The sequence below is a fragment of the Rhipicephalus sanguineus genome, chromosome 7 (genome assembly GCF_013339695.2).
Source record: "Rhipicephalus sanguineus isolate Rsan-2018 chromosome 7, BIME_Rsan_1.4, whole genome shotgun sequence".
Classification (NCBI taxonomy): Eukaryota; Metazoa; Arthropoda; class Arachnida; order Ixodida; family Ixodidae; genus Rhipicephalus; species Rhipicephalus sanguineus.
Window position 1 is genome coordinate 17,059,405 of NC_051182.1, and position 6,000 is coordinate 17,065,404.

Here is a 6,000-nt window from a genome sequence, read left to right on the forward strand (position 1 = left end):
CGTACTTATGTCGCCCGCTGCGAAGCGTGTCAACACTTTAGGTGACTGCCGGGGCGCCATTGTTGGCTGCTAGCACATGTACATATAATATACGCTGAGATTTTCATGCGGTAGGCAGCGACTATATACACAGGGCCACTACCCACCACCACAGCTCAGAACCGCTACATGATTGTAGCTTTGTACTATCAGTCCAAATAAGTGGAAGTGGTAGCCATACCATCCCTCGCCTCCGTTCATTTAGTCAATTTATTGAAAGTCAGATTTGATTACAGACATCACTTCCCGAAGGCATGGATATCTGATCAACATCTATCTGATATGAACAACATTTCTGATGTGAACAATTCGCAGCCTGAAACTAGGAAGGAACCTTTACAACAATGTGTCCAGCACCACTACGAATTTGCTTTCCATCCCCAGGCAAACGACCTTAATGAGCGAACTAATCTGAGTATCCAGAAAAGACTCGCTTCATATGATACAGTAGAGCAGAAAGGAGAGGACAATTCGGACATCCATTTTCCGGCAGTAGGCATTGCAGTTAATACATCGCTGCAGACGTCTACTGGTCTACGGCCGTACATAGACGCATATGGAAAGCTGCCCAAGTTGAAAGCGGTTCTCAGGCTAAATACTCTTGTTAGCGTCACATTTATGTGCACGTTAAAGAACCCCAGGTGATTAAAAATTTCCGGAGCCCTCCACTACGGCGCCCCTCATAATCACGCCGTGACTTTGGGACGTTAGACCCGAAAAATTATTATTATTCTTAGCGCCACACGTTATGACACCCGCAGCGCGTGACAGTCTGCCAGAAGATCAGAGTTGCGGCGATAAAAAAAAAAAGACACCCAAGCGCAAAAAAAAACAGGCGCTCTTATGACTGCTGCCGCCTACTTGCCCCGGCGTACAGCATCGGAGACGCGTTGTGGGTGCAAAAGGGAGGCAGCTGACCGGGCAAAAAGCTAATCGTGTGAAGTTCGAGGGTGTCACTCCTGTGTCATAAGGTATCTGGTTTTCCGTCAGTTCTGTCATTCTCTCTTTCTCTAACACACACACACACACACACACACACACACACAACACACACACACACACACACACACACACACACACACACACACACACACACACACACACACACACACACACACACACACACACGTAGATTGTGAAGCGTCCGTCTTCGGTTGCCGTAAAACAAATTGGAAAAAGTTGTAGGCTGCTAAAAACTTTGTTCGTCTACGATTTGATCCGAGACCGATCTTCATCAAAACGAAACTTACCAGGCTTTGATCCTCTTTTATATCATCGTCCTCCGTGCCGAGATAGAGAGCAAAATTTAAAAAAAATTAAAGAAAAGTAAAAAGAAGAAAAGAAAACAGTAAAATAAAGTGTCGCGAACAGAACAGGCGCACATACTTGGACATACGACCAACTCGTGTTTCTGAAAAAAAAGGCGAACAAAATAAAAATATGTAGATATACATAGATGGTTTCAGCGCCCTGGCAAAGAGTTATCATTCACTCACGAACTAACAAAAGGTGACCCAATTTTATTTTTAGACATCGCTGTAACCTTCTTTGACGACCATGTTTGCTGGAAATATAAGCCGAGGTCACAAAAGAGTTTGTTTGATTCCAGTCATTCGAAAACAGTGAAGCGGCCATAGCGTCCTAGTGTCTCATGTAGACCTTCAAGAAGTCCTGCATACACTCCGTACAGCCAAGCTTCGCAGCACAGATGGTTAGGTTGCAAGGGGCTGGTTTACCGCAATATCTGCTGACTGCAGTAGCGGAGGCAATGTTGAAGAAAATCAATCATATCGTGGTTTTGGGAAGTTAAACCCTAGATATTGTTACGAAGTGTCACTGCCAGAGGGAATCGAGAGCAGCTGGAGAAGAGGAAGACGACGACGACGCTGCTCCTCCGATCACCACGGTCTTTTGTGCCTCGGTGTTCATTAAATACCCCTTAAACATCTCTTGTGCACGTAACAGATTGGTGGAGGTGCGGGGTACGACGAACCCCACGACGGAAGCACTACTACCTGGACTTCGCCGCAGCCGCCGTCTTGCCGGACTCCCACCATCGCCAATCGAGATGTCTCACGACCAGAGCGCTGGTGCTGCGAGAGCGACAGCGATAGGTTCCTTGCCTTACTATCGAGTTCCGCCGAACTTTGGCGGGATTTCTGGAGAAGACGTGGACGAGTGGCTGAAGAAATACAAGAGGGTGAGCAGAAGCAACGGCTGGGATTCGTCAGAGCAGCTCAGTCATGTTGTATTTTCACTGACTAACACAGCTCTCATGTGGTATGAGAACCACGAAGACATGTTCACATCTTGGGATCGTTTTGTTGAGGAAGTGCAGAAGTGTTTCGGTGATTCCAACGCGAAGAAGAAGCGGGCGGAGCAGACATTGGCTCAGAGGGCACAGCTTGCAGGTGAGACGTGTACCACGTACATTGAAGAAATTTTGAAGCTGTGTAACATAGTGGATGCCAGGATGACTGAAGAAGATAAGGTTGGACACGTTCTGAAGGGGATAGCGGAAGATGTGTACAATTTCCTGATCGGAAAAGAGAGCCTGACCTCCGTGTCCGACGTGATGCAGCATTGTCGCACATTTGAAACGCTAAAGATGCGACGGATAGCGCCAAAATTTGGCCGTCTCTCTAACGTCCCGACGGTGGCTAGTGTCGACACAGTGACGCCCAATGACCTGGCATCGACAATACGGCAGATTGTGAGAGAAGAACTGTTTCGGTGTCAGCGAATCTCTCTTGACCTCAGCGACTTCCAGGACAGCTATGCAAGAGACGCAGAACGCGCACGAACCCCGGCTACTCTGGCTCCTCGGCAACCATCAGTTAATTCGGCAGATTCCGACGAATACAGAGGCACACGGCGATCTGGGTTCTCGTATCGGCCACCCTCGAATGACGAACGACGTTTGCGCTCACCTCGTTTCCCTCAGCGAATTTCGGCTGGCTACGGTGCCCGTGAAGAGCGATATTCCCATCCTACGCCTTCTCATAGGACTGGCTACTGTTACGACCAGGGTTCGTGTTATCCCGCCGCTTTCATTAGACTGGTTCACTCGGGCCCGGCGGGTCACGCCAATGGTAGCTGGCCCCCGCCGGTGTGCCCGTTAGCCCATCTTCTGCAGAGAGGAAGGCGCGTCCGTACTCGAGAGAACAGAGGTTTATTTACAGATGCATGAAGAGATATCAAGAGAGAGAGATTGACACCAAGTGTCCGGCTTATAAAGCCCAAAGTCAGACAACCTTGAGGCATTCAAAACCGGTGTCCGTAGCTTCCGCCAATCCGGCGACTTGCCATCTCGGTGTCCGGCCTCCCGAAAGGAGGTAATGAGTCACACAATACACACAAGCCACACCCCAACGACCACAGGGTGAGGATGAGAGTCCGAAAGGGCAGAAGGGAAAGAAGTGTCGCTGACCTCCAGAAAGGGAGACGACGGCTTCCCCGAACCAGCGCACTCCTTTATGTCTGCGCTCGCGAAAGCAGGAATGCAGCGGTTTGGTTAGAAACCCGAGGTAGACGCTTTCCCATGCCAACTGCACCCGCCAGCAAGAGAAGTCCGATGCTTTCCCTTTTGTTCCAGTCAGAACCTGACTGCAGCTGCACTGCACACCAGCCTGCCCTCGCGGGCATAAGTTCCCAAAACATGCCGCGTTCAGTGTCTTCTTCCAAGAACCAGCCTAAGGGGAAACATTAAGTGACAAGCGTGACTGACATCAGCGCCCATCATGGCGCCGGCCACGTCGCGTCCAAATGCCGATCGTAACAGCCTCTCCGCCGGGGAAAGAAGATCCCGAAGTACAGTGGCCAGCAGGTACTGTGCAGAGGGATCTGTATCGCAGCTCGTCCTCCACTACTCCAGGCCTGAACACCATGGATCCGATGATCACATCCCTGCAGGACCATAGGGAGCGCTGCTCGCAGAAATGAGGTGTCGTCCTCTGTCCACTTCCACCAAACACTATATCCGGTGACCGTCTGTCTCGCCGTACTAGCACTTGACGGCATGAGGAGGAAACTGCGCCGAGAACATAACCACAAACAAGCAAGCACACGGCAATCCTGCACCAAGAATGACCAGGCCCTGCTCCACTCACGGTGGTCCTTACCCCTTATCTAAGCCTAAATGTAGTTGCCCTCTCGTCGCAACACCAAAAGCAACCACTCCTGAAGACAACCAGGCCATACGATTGACGCACACACAGTGAGTCTACTTAACTGCCAAACAAGAATATAACGCTCCAGCCGAACAAGGAAAACAAGAAGCGGTTTGAGGCCCTCCTCACAAAAGGGCAACGACTCAGTCGTCGATAGTTAAGCTTCCGCTTGACCCCATCTCGCTGCCCACAATAATGCGCCGCTAAAGCTAGACGTGTTCCTGTGAGCAATCTGTCGCGCTGCACCAACATCAGGAACCGAATTTTCAAACAACATCCGTAATTGCACGTACTAGTGCCGCTGCGAGCTTCCACTGCGCGGATGTACGACTAACCTAGCTCTACTCTTGCGGTTACAATCCTTACAAACAACCGAGCGATTCTCGCGATAACCTTTCCTCATTCGCTTACACACAGAACACACGCGAAAAGTACAAACGAACAAAGCCAACCTTCGCGTGGCTCTGCCGAAACTCGCACAAAGTCTAGCGCTGCCTATTTTCCCCGCAAGCTACCAGCTTAACTCCTATGTTTCCGCTATCCGACACGTGGGACACCCTGACTTAACGTTCCCCTGCGTCTACGCATGACACGCAACGGAAACGCCACAAACTCTTTTCACAGTCAGCTGCCGTAGCCCTATTCAAGGCGCTCATCTCTCAAGCCCTCGACTCGCTCTAATGCGTGTCACTAACCTTCCACAACACATATCGGTTAACAAAAAACATACGGCCCTAACGAAAACAAAGTTTGATACTAGTAACCTTAAACTATCAACAGTCGCGGAAATAACAAGGAAAAACTAATTCTTAACTAAAATCAACAAACAAAAAATTCCTTTTCCACAAATCCTGAGTCGACCTTCCATGAAAAGCTAAGAGTTGTCCTCAACAACTTTTCAGACGCACTCGCGGTGGTCGCGCCCAGAACGCTTTTCTGGTCAAGCGGGGTGTAAGACACACATGAAAGTTAACCATTCCTTCGTCGAACCCCACTACGTTCCTCGAAGCGGACCCGCCTTTGTCGCCTCCTCCTTCCTCGCGAAGGTCACCGACCTTGCGAACTCGCACCTGAGCCAACGCTCCGCGAAACAAACAACGGGGAGGTGTTTTGCCCTCCGACCCCTTCCGCGCACAATACGCTGCTCTTTTCTTTTTCTTTCGGCGGCTCGGACGCATGCGGTAGACACCTGTCAACGATGAGAATCGCACCCTTCTTGCAATTTCGCCGACGTCTGCAGCAATTTTTCAAACGCGTCGCGATCTTGGCCGCATTTCTGTTTTTGGGACGCTTTCTCCTTTTTGCCCGCTTCTTGGTGCAAAATTTGGAGCCTTCCGTCCACCTCCGATGCTCATCAGCATCGACATGCTCGTCAGCTGTCATGCGCGTACTGTCTCGATGATTGCCTATCAATTCAACATTCGGCCGCTTCCGCGTAAAATGCGCTGCGCTTTTCTTATCTTTCCGGCTGCTCGGACGCATGCGATAGATACCCGTCAGAGATGACAACGGCACTTTTCTCGCGATTTCGCTGCGACGTTTGAAGCCTTTTCTCAAACGCGTCGCGACCTTTGCCGCTTTATCCTTCGGACGCTTTCTCCCTTTGGCACGTTTCTTGGTGCCGACTTGGGAGCCTTTAGTCCGCCTCTGGCACACGTCGACATCGTCACAAGCTTCGCCTGTCTCGCGCGCACAATGTTGATGACTACCTTGCAATTCATCCTCTATTTCAGTCGCTAGACTGGCGGACAGCTCAACGCTCTCTAGGACAATGCCGCTACTTACTCCTATA